The 13,673-nt window shown below is 39.6% G+C and overlaps 1 protein-coding gene across 1 annotated transcript in view; it reads left to right on the top strand.

Moving 5' to 3' along the window:
* Fbxl17 (F-box and leucine rich repeat protein 17) overlaps nt 1–13,673 on the top strand; it is a 458,141-nt gene that overhangs the window by 116,475 nt on the left and 327,993 nt on the right. The window lies entirely within an intron of this gene.

Genomic DNA, 13,673 nt, shown 5'->3' with positions numbered 1-13,673 from the left:
CCTCAGCCATTTTTATACTTGATACCACAACAGTTTATCCCCGGATAAATAACAAGAGCAAAGAGGGCTTTGGGAGGAGGAAGATCAGATGTCTTCACTGCCACATCACTGTCCTAAGTGCCCATGACAGTTTGTGTTCAGACAGCTTTTCCTCTGTCCTTTCCAAAGCTTAACCTTCACAACTCCACTTTGTAGGTGTGTGCAAACATACATATTTTATAGAGAGTGCTCAATGTCTTCAAACAGATGCAAGGTTATACCCATGCATTGCAACTGTGTAAAATACACCACAAAGCTAGTAAGTAAGGTACTATGTGATATTTTGGAAGCAGTTAAAATTTATGAAAATGTGCTTACATCTTGTCCACATGATGTCAGACAAAAAGATAAAATAAGATGGTTTGCAACCCAAATATGTGAAGAAGAAGAAGAAGAAGAAGAAGAAGAAGAAGAAGAAGAAGAAGAAGAAGAAGAAGAAGAAGAAGAAGAAGAAGAAGAAGGAGAAGAAAAAGAAAAAGAAGGAGAGCAGCAGCAGTCTAGAAAACATAGAAAGGTATTGATAGAACTGTTCAGTTTTATAAAACTTTCTAGCATGTGGAGATATGTATATTAGGTAGAACACCATAGAAAATTGTCTGGGATTGTGCCTCTAGGAGACTGACTCCGTGCTGTGCTCATGGTGTGTGACTTGCTCGCCCTGTGCTGTTGCCAGCTTCTTTTGGCTCAGTTTCAGGAATCCTGTGACTGTTGTAAAGCAGCATTAGAGTTTGTCATAATAACACAGTCTGTCTGAGCAACAGTTCAATCTAGTAATCTGTTGTTTGATTCATTTACTCGAGACAGGTGTTAAGTTTGTAGCTGTTGTGTGCCAGGCCCTGCATAAATGAAGCAGACTTGATTTTTCTATGGTAACTAAATAGGAAAATCAGAGTACATTTAAAAACCATTTCTGAGCAAAGACATCAGAGTTTTACTCTGTTATCAGTAACGAAACAGCTTCATGTGTGAGCATTTTCGACACGTTTCCCTGTACGTGGTTCTGGGCATTGCCAAGGAGTTTCTGTCTCTAGTGCCTGTCCCAGTCACTCCAATCATAGTCTTACAAAATGTTACTAAAAGCCAGTGTCCTCTTGCACAAGTCAGACTACAGAGAATTATTGTAGTTATCTGGTATCCTCTTTACAAAAGTTGTTTCCCAGGGTGTCCACAGGAGCATTGCTTGCGATATAAGTACAAAATAAACAATACAAATGATAGATGACTGAAATAGGCCTCAACATAGGAGTAATTAAGTAAATTTCTACTTTCAGAGTAGAATACTGTGCAGCTATTAAGTAAATAAGATAAACTAGGCATGTTATAGTGGAAGGGACTCGACACACTGTAAGTGAAGAACCAGTTTCAAACAACATGTCAAGTATAAATCTGTTGCATAAAATCAGAAGGAAACTAAACAGATAAATATACTATGCGAAGCGTCTTCACTGAACATTTTGAGGGCCTTTGAGAATGAAAATGATGGTCTTTAGTTTTCATCCTGCATCTTTTAGTGCCCTATTGTCTACCCCAGTACATGTCTCACTAGTATTTTATACTGCTTAGTGCCAACAGAGCTCATCTCAGATTTTCAGTCTCCTGACCCTCCGCCCTATTTCCATTTTAATGATCAAATACCAGCAGCTGCAAGGAGAAAACAAGTGAAAATCAGCAACTGACTGAGTGATTATATGAACACAAAACAGTTATGTGTTCAGCAAGCATAGATGGTCACTGAAAACCACTCTTCCAAATAGATCATTATTAATAGTTGTTTATTGTCTTGTATTTTAAAACATGTTGTAAAGGTCAGGACAGCAACGGTTAGAGCCAATTGGTCATTAACTGGCAATCATTGACCTTAAAAGGAGAATTGGTCTTCAGAATGCTTTTCTGAAGTTGTTAATAACTGTATCTGAAGATTAGCAGTCATATTGTGATGGTGACAAGCGTGCCAAGAGACATTGGCTCCATTCAGATGAAAAATTATGTTTCCAGTGTGTAATTTGCAATAGCATTCATCAAAATTATGCATTCTTTCTAGAAGGAAAAAAATTGATTGGTAGCAATTGCAGTGCCAAGGTTAGCCTTAATGGTGCTGAAACATCTAAATTCCCTGGCTTTTAAACCTTTAAAAAAAAACCTTTGAAGAGATTTATATGGGCTCTTGGATATGAAACAGTTCTTAAAAAATAATAAGGTCATTCCCTGCTTGCATGCCAAAAACATGCTTTGTAAACGTAGCAGGGAAGTGCCAGCTCGTTCCTCTTAACAGCTGTACAGTGCCTTCATTCACTGTTTACTTCTCTGCCCTAATGCAGTGGTCCCCAATGGGGCCTTGTCTGCATTTGTATTTTATTAGTAAAACATGAATAATGGTGACTTGCAGGCTCCTGACAGCATGCTCATGAGACTAAGGTCACATTTCTCTTATTCTCAGAATTACAGTGTTCCTCATGGCCTCTTGCTTGGAATTTTGGACTATGGACTGCAGCTAGATAACATCCCTGAGTCTATACTCAGGAGGCACAAAGAGGTGCAGAGTCCTGTCACTGGCCGTAGAGCAAGACTTACTATAAAGTCTGCATGGTCTTGTATGGAACACTGACTACAGTTGTGTATAGACACGTTGACATGAATAGAGAAGTTTGTTCAGTTGTGTTTGGCCAGATCATAACGAACTTTCTTTTGAACCATCTCTTGCTCCATGATTAAAACTCATATGCAGAGGTGGATTATCTAGATGCATTCTTAGCAGCTCCTTTATCCACCCCACCGGCAGAAGGCACTAAAACCCCCCTTATTAAAGCTGTAGCGGGATAAGGGATGTCTAATCAATGTAGCGCATGGTCAGAGGCATTGGAGAGGTCTCTGGGCCGAGGCACCATTTCTTTGGCCACCCGCTGGCTGAAAAAAGAAGGAAATGGGTAAAGGAGCTTGAACTACCACTCACATCTAGCTTTGCATGTCTTACCCTGCTCTTGGCTTGCATGTTTGGAAGAACCTGCAGGTAGAATTAGAGCCCATTGTGTCCCCCCCCCCCCCACACACACATTGCCTGTTGCTCCTTCTGAGTTTCCCCGAGAGCCTTCCTTGTCCTTTCCTCTGTTAAGAACTTCCCTTTGTTCTTTTCTGGCAGGCAGGCAGGCTGGCTAAGAAATTCGGTAAGTTATACTTCATCAGTATACATCTTGATTTCCTATTTATTCCTCAAGTGTATTTTTGCTAGATTTAGAATTTTGGCTTGAAAATTTAAATTGCTTTAATACTTTCAAAGTATTTCAAAGTACCACCCTACTCTCATGATGCTGACAAAAATGTCATTCAAATTATCCTTCTCATTAGCAGAGAAATATTAGTGCTTTCAGGATGTTTTAGTTTTAGTTTTTGGGAACACATTATGTGATATCTTAGTGTGTATTTCTGTGGGTCTGCCCTTTTGGGAGCTACTGATCTAATTTCCAGGTTCATATCATTTATCAAATGGGAAAATTTCTGCTGTTGTTTCTTTGAATATCGATTTAGCTATTGTATTCATTCTAGAATTCTCATGGTAAGAATTGAAAGCTTCTATCATAGCACTGTGTGTACTAGGGCTATGTTTGGGTCTCTATCATCCATGGTTTTTTCCCTCTGAATTGCCTTCATTGTCACGACCCTCTGGGGACTGACATACCCTTTCATAGGGGTTGCATAAGACCATCAGGAAACATAGATATTTACATTATAATTCACAATGGTAGCAAAACTGCAGTTATGAAGTAGCAACTAGAATAATTGTATGGTTGGCGGTCACCACACATGAGGAACTATATTAAAAGGTTGCAGCATTAGGAAGGTTGAGAACCACCAGTTTAGAACAACCAGTGACTTCCATTTTGGTTATTGATTATTCTTTTCTTAGCCTAAAGTTTCTATTGGTTTTTCTGTTAATATGCATTGCTTTACTGAGGACATTTATTTTTCCATTACCTCAAGCATGTCTGTACCTGTTTGCTGAGTATTTTATACAGTGGTGCTTTAAAAATTTTATCAGATCATTCCAATACCTGTGATACGTAGGTGTTGATGTCTCTTGATTGTCTTTTCTCAACCATAATGGGAAGCCCCACAGGAGCTGCTGCCCATTCTCTGGCTAGGTTTTGTTACTTGAGAAGGCACAGTCTGCACACACAAATGAGCCCAGAAATGGCCCCCAGGAAATGCTGCTCAATCTAGCTAGGGGTCAGAATCAGCATTTTATAAATAATAATGCCACGGCATTTAACGTTACTCAGGACAGTAGAACAGTACTTCTTGTCTTGGATCTGCAAGTGCCATTTGGATGATAATCCTGATAATAGTTGGGACACTGGCATCAGGAAGATTCATGCTGTCTACCCTAAAAGCCAGGAAGTTTAAAAGTCAATAAAAGTGCTTCAAGCAAAAGTGGAAATCTCTCAAATATTGTTAATTAAGCTTGAGTATCAAGTTTTGATTTATAAATTTAAAAGCATCATGCTTAGCGCTCCTGTACAATTGACACATTTGCTCCCTTGGAAGTGTCTGACTGTTTTGGTTTTTTTTCCATGCTCTTACTATCCCTCCAAGCTTGGGTTGATCTTTCTAAGTCTCTGTTTCTGTAACTTTCTAAGTCTCTGTTTCTGTAACTTGGGACTACCCTCTGATTGGCCACAACTAAACAAACAAGAAATGCACACACAAAGACCCCCCCCCCCCAAAAAAAAAAAAAACACAAGAACAAAAACCAGAAATCAAAATGAATAAGCAAAAGACCAAGAAGATAGAAGTGTGCGAACAAAGCAAACTATAACGACGTCTACGAAATGCCGTTGTGTTTGTTTTGTGCTGGTCACCTACTCCCGTACAGGGCCTGCTCTCACATGTGTTTGTTCTACCCAGTGACACTCAGTGGAGAAAACTGCCTTCCCTTTGTCAGGAGGTAGCTCTTTGCTTAGTCGTATGGGACCCGGTCTGGCCTACTTCTGTGAGTTCCTGTGTGCCCCAGTCTGGTTGCAGTAGGATGTCACCCTGTGACCGTGGGGTAGTTCTGAGAGACAGAAAAAGACATGGAGTGGCTTTGGTGTTACAGTCGATGGCATCCTGGAACCGGAGCAAGTAGAAGATAGCAACCAAAAGATGGACACTGAGCAGGAGTAAGGTGGTACCTCAGAAATGACTGGAAGGAGTTTAGAGATGTGGTCTCATGGAGACAGGGTAATGGGGAATCTGGTTTCCTGATTGGGTCACTAGACAGAAGTCAGTGGGTCGGGGGGATATCTGATGTGTGTTATCTTCAGCCTGGGCATGGATATGCAGCTGTGCAGTGCAAGCATGTTCTCACCGTGCCATTGAGGGAGGTGCTCAGTTCAATGTCTCGTATTCATACACCCGGAAATACCTTTTAATAACAGGTTCTAACTAGATGACTGTGTTTTGCATCCCACCTATGTGTATTCATATTTTTATTTCAAACTAGCAAATTAATTCAACATGCCATTATTCTTATTCCTTAATTTTAAAGAAAAACTTTATAGTTTTTCAATATTTATGAAATAAAAGATTTTTTAAAAAATGGTTTTTGTTCGTTTTTTGGTAGGTTTTTTTTGTGACTTGTTACTGATACAGAATTCACATGTACTGCTTTTTAATAATGTTCTTTCTCTGTGGTTTATAGAAGCTTTTTTATTTTAAAGAATAAAAACCAGGTACTGATTTTTTATTTAGTATTTAGAGCCTGAATAAACTCTTAATTTATAAAACATTTCCATTTTATTTTGTAAGGCTTGATAGAAATTATTCAGGCTACAAGAGGAGATAAATTTGAAAATGTTTTCTGCCATGCATTTTTTCTTTTTAGTTGTTTTCTGTGACTGTAAGTGCAAAAGCTGATGCAAGTGTGTAATCATGGCTACTTTGATGCTGAAACAGGAGGATTACAAGTTGAAGGCCTTTCTTAGCTAGAGTGAGTTCAAGGCCAGCCTAAGAAAGAGAGTTGAGACTCTGTCCAAAATGAAATGTCAGAAGAGGGCTGGGTTGGCTTCTCTGTAGAGTGTGTGCCTTTCATGTATAAGGGTCTTGATTTCCATCCGGAACCTCCAGAGAGGAGGCAGGCGTTAACCACTACTGCAGAGCTCTGTGGAACAGGAGCAGAAGGCAAGCAGGAAGATGGAGCAGCTCCCACTGCGAAGGATTTTTAATATTCCACCTGACGAATGGAACCCTGTTCATACACCTTTTGATTTCATGTCTGAGGTTTAAGTTGCATTTGTTTTTTGCATGTCAATAAATGTTTTTAGTAAATAGCCTTTTGGCCACATACACCATTGTTTGGCTATATCCTGTTTCAAAGCATTGTTACTGTAAGTCATATTGCAGTGAACATTGCGATGTGCAAATCTCTGCTGCTTTGCTTAGCATACTCCCTAGGAGTCGCTAAACATCCTTCTGTGTCAAAGTGTGTATAGTTCTTTAAGTTGGGTTGGGGATTTAGCTCAGTGGTAGAGTGTTTGCTTAGCAAGCACAAGGCTCTGGGTTCGATCCTCAGCTCAAAAAAAAAAAAAAGAAAAAAGAAAAAAGACTGCTACACTGTTGTATAAGTAAACATACTTGAATAGTATCTAGCACCATGCCTGACAAGCAGGCACCTAAATCCTCAATTTTTCTTAATGGCATTAATTCTGAGTTGCATTAGTCTGTTTGGTTCCCGTGATACAGTGTTTCCATTGACTGCTTTGCCTGGAATGATTCATTCCTTTGCATTTTCACTAAATGTTTATGGAGTTCGTATTGTTTGCTAGACCTGTGCTACCAGTCCCTGTGTAGTTGGACTTGGGAGCAGTCTCATAAGGAAGCTGTAAATCTTTGCCTCCCAACCCAGAGATGTGGATATCATGAGCTTTGTCCATCTCGGGTCTCTAATACTTAAAATGTGAGAAGATTGCACAATACTTTGTTTTGTTTTGGTCAGATGAACAAAAACTCCTCCCTTTTTCTATAGTTGGCTTCCTTGCAGGAGGGAGGGTGTATATGCTGATAATACTGGTTTGGGCAAAACCTCTGTCTCTTATTGTTGACACCTTACTTAAAGTAGGTAAGATTTCATAAGCTGTTTAAAATGTACGAAAGAACTTTTAGTGAGCTGTGAATGTATTTGTCTGACATGATGAAAAATGAATAACCTAATTTAAATTTTGTTTTTGATGATGGGTTTTCTTGTTTAAAGAATGTTAACATGAATATGTAAGAAATGTTCTATATTCATACACCAGATTGTGTGTATTTTTTTTAAGCAGGTGATTATTGCCTTTCATTTATGATTAAAACATAGATTATTAGGGCTTTATACCTCAGTTAGATTTCATCCATCCTGGGCCGCACTTTTCCCTGCTAAAATATTAACGTCTACTCTAGATATTGTCATAGCTCAGCCGACTCTTGAAGGTTGTTCTCCTGCATTTCCCTTGGGATACTTCCTGTCAGACTTCCTGGGATGGGCGTGCCCTTTGCTGTTATGGAATATTGTACATGCAGATCATCTTAACATACATGTCAACTGAACACGTTAGTGCAATCCTGCCTTGCATAATTCCCTCACAAATAAGAAAATTTGTTTAAAGCCATCAGAGAGCCTCATTTGGGGGCTTTCTCACCCTTTTATGGAAAAGTACATGCCATTGTGTTACATACAGTTAAACTTGCTAGTGATATTTTATTGACTGTAAGTTCTACGTATCACCCTAGTCTCCTTATGTATAAAATCAGGCTGAGAACAGAACAAAAAGTGGTGTCATTTCTACTTTTACTAGTGTGGGAGGCGGTATGGCATTATATGATATAACACATTTTTATTAACTGCTTATCTGTGTTCTCCTGAGTACAATAGTAGGAGTAAGGTAGCGTTGTATGATTATGTCCACAGTACCATCTCCACAGAAATAGGAAAGGGAAGAAGCATCTGCACACTGAGTAGTGGCGAACCTTCATGGGGCACCTTGTGGACTGTGATCCCTTTGTTTTTTTCTTGTTGTTGCTTTTGTTTTTTGTTTGTTTGTTTTTTTGAGCTGAGGATCGAACCCAGGGCCTTGTGCTTGCTAGGCAAGCTCTCTACCACTGAGCTAAATCCCCAACCCCCCTTTTGGTTTTATATCTCAGCTTTACACTTTTTTCCCAGATACTGAATAACTTCCCTAAGGGTCCATCGATAGTAAGAGTTGGGGCTGGATTATAACCTATGCAGTCTGATTCCAGAAATGTTGCTAAAGTCATATAATCTTTTTTTTTTTCTTTGAGACAGAGTTTCTCTGTTGTAGTTTTGCACCTTTCCTGGATCTCACTCTGTAGCCCAGGCTGGCCTCGAACTCACAGAGATCCACCTGCCTCTGCCTCCCGAGTGCTGGGATTAAGGGCGTGCGCCACCACCGCCTGGCTAAAGTCATATAATCTTAAGTTTATTTTTGAGATAAGTAGGTTTGTCACTATTTTATTTATTTATAATTAAAACTTTATTGTGAAATGCCAGTATTTTCAATTAATAACAGACTACTTTTAAAAAGGATTTCTTTTCTGTTTCATGAACAGTCAGTTAAAGAAGAGTGTATAGTGGGCAGAAGGGTTTGCGAGAACCACATGGAGTAGCCAAGCCCTGGGGAAGGACATGGTGACTGAAGGAAGCGGGGAGGGGACAGGGTCAGGGAAGGTGGAGAGGGAAAGGTCGGCTGCAGAGGCCAGGGTAGGGTGGAGATTGTAGGCTCATGGTCAAGAAATTTAGCTCAGTGGTAGAGTGCTTGCCTAGCAAGCGCAAGGCCCTGGGTTCTATCCCCAGCTCAAAAAAAAAAAAGAAATGAAGCGTGGACAGCTGGGCAGTCCAGAACACTGCCCGCCTTTCGCTGCCTGAATTCTAGCTTCCCTGTAGAAGTCCTCACTAGCTCTGCTGACCATCAGATGGCTTGGCTTGTGCTTCGGCCTTCCCTCTGTGATTTAGGAACAAGATTATTCAGAGGTGGATGATGCAGAGTTCAAGTTTTATGGACCACATTTCCTGTTTTCTTACCAACAGCCCAGCTTTGTAAGTGACCTGCATGGTGGATTTAATTTAACGTTCCGCCATGCTCATGAGTTTTTTCTTTTCTAAATGATTTCTCTGGGTGTATCTGTTAACTTAAAGGTTTTATTTAAAAATGAAATACAGTTCTACAGAGTAGAAAAAGAGTCCTTTGCTTTCGCATAATTCAAGCATGTTTCTGCGATGTACCACAGGACTATTTGCAGTTACTTGAGCTTTTGGCTTATTCATATCAAATGGAACTTGTCCCTGCCTTTTGATTTCCAAGGCTAGTGTACGAGTGTACATGTCTGCTTTCAAGAACTTGTAATTCTTCCTGCTGGGTACCTGATGGCTGCATTCATAGATTATATTTCAGACTGCCCATTTCAGGAGTTAGAGTTGGAACACACCCAGAATAATCTAGCTCTCTGTTTCATTTATGTCATACAAGTTACTAACTTTTGGTTAACTAAAACAGTGTTAGTCAAAGATACTTAAGAAACGAAAGAAAGTGGTTCAGTTCCATTCATGGTAAAGATTTTTTTAAATCAGGGCAGATAGATTCCCTACGCCGTTAGAAAGACACCAGAGTCTTCACTTTTAGAATTCTTTAACGTGGAATTTATAGGCTTTTAAAAGTCAGCCAACCCAACTTTTCAGTGGAGAGACTAACAATTAAATAAGATAGAATGAGTTAAAATATCAAGGTCAAATAAACAGTCATGTTTTCATTGGACAGTAATGAAATTCTAAACTTTTAGTAAGTGATTTATTATGAATTCCAGTGCCCTTGTTAAGGGGTCCTTTTTAAAATTTTGGTAAATTTTAAATGAGATTTATTAATCACTGTGTTAGATTATTTCCCTCAAAATTGAACATAGGTCATATTATCTCATATGGATGTTGTTGCCAAATTAGTGTCGCTATGATAAGAGATATGTACAGATAAATGATATTTTGTACATGTATGAGGGCTGTGTGTGAAATAGATTGCCTCCAAATTAATGATTACCAAAGTTAGAAGATTAGTAAATGGAGGTGCATTTGTAATTTTGTTTACTTTTATACATTCAAAATTTTAAATTAAATTAAAAGGTAAAATTTCACTGTTTTATGATTTTTTATTTGCTTGATGAAATAATTGCATAGCATTAATTTAAAAATTATATTAGGGAATATGTTAAAAGGTCTTTGATTTTTCATGCTATGGAAAAGTGACACTTATGATAGCTCTTCTCTGAAGTGTTATCGTTTGTACAATTAAAATATTTGAGAGGAACAATGTGTATGATTTTAGTCATGATCTTGACTCTTTCTGCACCCACTACATAATTATGGGAGATGAAGAAATCACTGAATCACTGACTACTGAAATGGTGATCTTAGTGTAGTGGGGATACCACGCCAGGAATGAGTGCTTAATGTTTTCCTCCATGCTTTGTCCTGCTCACGACATATGAATAGCACCTGACACCTATAGCAGGAAATGCTTTGCTCTCAATCGTGGCGTAGGAGAAATCTGCTTCTATTAAATTATTTACAAAATAATTTTTCTGTTTTCTTTCTTTTTTTGGGGAGGGGGGTTATTTTGAGATAGGGTCTTTTCTCTATAGCCCTGGCTGTCCTAGAACTCATGCTGTAGTCCAGGCTGGCCTTGAACTCCGAGATCCGCTTGTGACTGCCTCCTGAGTGCTGGGATCAAAGGCGTGCATGGAGGATAGAGTAGTGAATAGTATAGATGTGATGTATAGACTCAGAGGTAGGATGCTGGGTTAAAATGAGGAAGAAAAGTCAGGGAGGAGTCAAACTATTTGGATTTTATTCTAAGAGCAATTGGTGACACTGGAAGATTTTCAAGTGGATTGATTTGATTTGTGGTTTTGAAAGATCACTGGGGCTTGATTCTTGAAGGTTAAATTGGTAGGCCCATGAGTTCCAGTACGGGGTCCTGTATGTAGGCTGTTGAAGGTGTTCAGAGGAGGGGGGTGGTATATTTTAGATTACATTGGGTGCAGTAGAGAGGACAGAGATAATCCCAGTATAGACTCAAGGGCATCCTTCAGTGTTCGTATTCAGTATTAATATCTAGTTAAACATATCTGTTTGATTCATTCATGGGATTGTGTTTACATTGCCTCAATAATTATAATTTGGAGAACTTCCAGAATCGTGTATCTGGACTGAAATTGTAGGAGGAGGGTGAGGTCTCCTAAGTACTGTTTTTAGTTTTTCTCATCAAGAAACACTGTTTATTATGTGGTTCCCTCATTTAGGATTTTGCAAAGTAACTCTTGACAGCTATATATAAATGTCTAAAGATTTTCCCAATTTTTTAGAGTTATTACTTATGGTTTGAATGAGAAGGTTCCCTGTATGCTCAGGTGTTTGAACGCTTGGCACCTGATTGATGGTCCTGTGTGGGGAGATTCAGGAGATGTAGCCTTGCTTGCATTGGGTGTGGGCTTTGCGAGTTCATAGCCTCACATCCGGTTTGTTCTCTCTCTTCATATTTTCTGTTGAAGATGTGACATCTCAGTGTCCTACACATGCTGCCATGCCTGCTGCCTGCTGTTTCTTGCCGTGTTGGGCTTTTGTAACCATAAGACAAAATAAACTCTTTTTTCCAAAGCCACTTTGGTCATTGTGTTTTAACACAGCGTCAGAAAAGTCACTAATGCAACCACAGCTTGTTTTTCTTTGCGGGTATGCGATAACTCAGAAGTCATTTTATGATCTTGAGCCTTTTTAGATAACAGCACTTTCCTCAGAGTCCACTTTCTGCTTTCCTGTTTTGTTTTATAATTTACTGCATATTCCGCTTCCCTATTCCTTTGGATTATACCACACCAGCCCTCTACTAAGCATCCTGCCTGTGTGGGGGAAGACGTGGTTGCTGAAGAATATACAAGCATCACAGAATCTGTAACACATCTGTGTCCTCTGCATGGGTTATAAAGGATAACTAAAGGATAGAGCATCTCTGGAAATTTCCTTAGCATGCTGACCCACCATACTTTGATCCCGGACACTCAGCTTCTGGGTTAGATGGCCCAGGGTAGGCGAGGTGGGGCTTGAATTCATTCACAGTCTTGAGTGAGGTTAACCCTATGAATGGGATCACATATTAATTTATATCTGAACAGATTCTGACTTCAGCACTCAAAAGACTGTTTAAAGCTATCTCTTGGGAGGGCTGAGAGCTTAGCTTCTGGTGAGATGCTAGTCTCCCGTGTGTGGGTCTCATCCTGAGCTCCCACACAGACCAGAAGACATGCTTTGCCTCTACTAGTCTAGATGTTTTGTCGGGAAGTCAGTTGCTAATTTAGGCTTGTTTTCATCGCCTTCTGACTGGGGGAATAACTGCTGCCCGAGGCTATAATCAGGATCCTAGATGATTCGGAAAGGACACTTGGCTTGGCATACATTGAGCCTCAGTAAATATAGCTGTTTGTGTCTACTATATCTTTTAACCCACTGGCTTTGAGCGTCCCAAACCACAACTGAGTGTGAGCTGTGACCAGAAACCGAATCTCTAAGTTTAGAAGCAGTCTACGATTTAAGATCACGTTGGCGGAATTAGTGACCCTCCCCACTGCATGCCAGGGAAATTTTAGTCACATGAGGCCATTTCTGCCACACTGGCTAGTCTAGTTGTCTCCTCGAGATTATGTAAACCCATTACTTTTGTCTTCTGATGGGGCTTCCCCACAGCAGCCGAGATTTCAGACCAAACTCACAAAAACCATCCTCAGAGAGATAGCCTTAAGAATTCATGAAAATCATCACTGTCTTCCTTTGCTCACACTAACCCTGCATTTCTGGTTTCAAGGTTAGCAGTCAGACAAAGTCTTTTTAGGGTTCTGAACTAAAGCCCTGTCAGTGTCTTTGAATATGGTTCTATTTGTTCACGGTCCTCTTGACTCAGGAGGGCACAGCAGACATTGTTAGCAGCAGCACCTTCCTGATGGAGACCTAATGAACCCTTGTCCTTTTTGCTTACTTGGTTAGCATGTCTGGTTAAGGAGGCCAGTCATGTTCTCCCTGTGTTCCGTGAATCATGCTGAGTCTGGCATCGTCCCCCTTGTTTTCACAGTAGCTTTGACTAAAGCTCGGCATCTGATTTGCAAACTGACGTCGTTCTTCCACAACCCAGAGTCATTTCTGTGTTTATACACTAATTCTCACTCTCCACCTTGGTTTTCCATAGTCTGTCTTCTCCAGATAAATAAATTACAGGCTGGAAACTTAAAATTCCTTAGTGATGTGTAGTGATTTTGACAAAGGATGCTGAGAAAATTGGATATACTTATATTAAAAGTGAACCCTTATCTTTACTGCACACCAGGCATAAATATTAATGCAAAGAATTCCATGGACCTTGATATTAGAGATACCATCATTAAGAAAATGAAAAGATAGGGCATAGCTTAGAAATGATTGGTATATAGAACATGTAAACTCTCCTTCAACTTAGTAAGACAATCTAATTCTTAACTGAGAATTAGACATGCACTGAGTTATCAGTTCTACTCAGAGACATTTACTCAAATAAAAATATAGTTCCATACAAAGACTTTTATGTAAGGGACAG

Source organism: Onychomys torridus, chromosome 23 (assembly GCF_903995425.1).
Source record: "Onychomys torridus chromosome 23, mOncTor1.1, whole genome shotgun sequence".
Lineage (NCBI taxonomy): Eukaryota > Metazoa > Chordata > Mammalia > Rodentia > Cricetidae > Onychomys > Onychomys torridus.
This window is presented reverse-complemented; position numbering and strand designations above follow the sequence as displayed.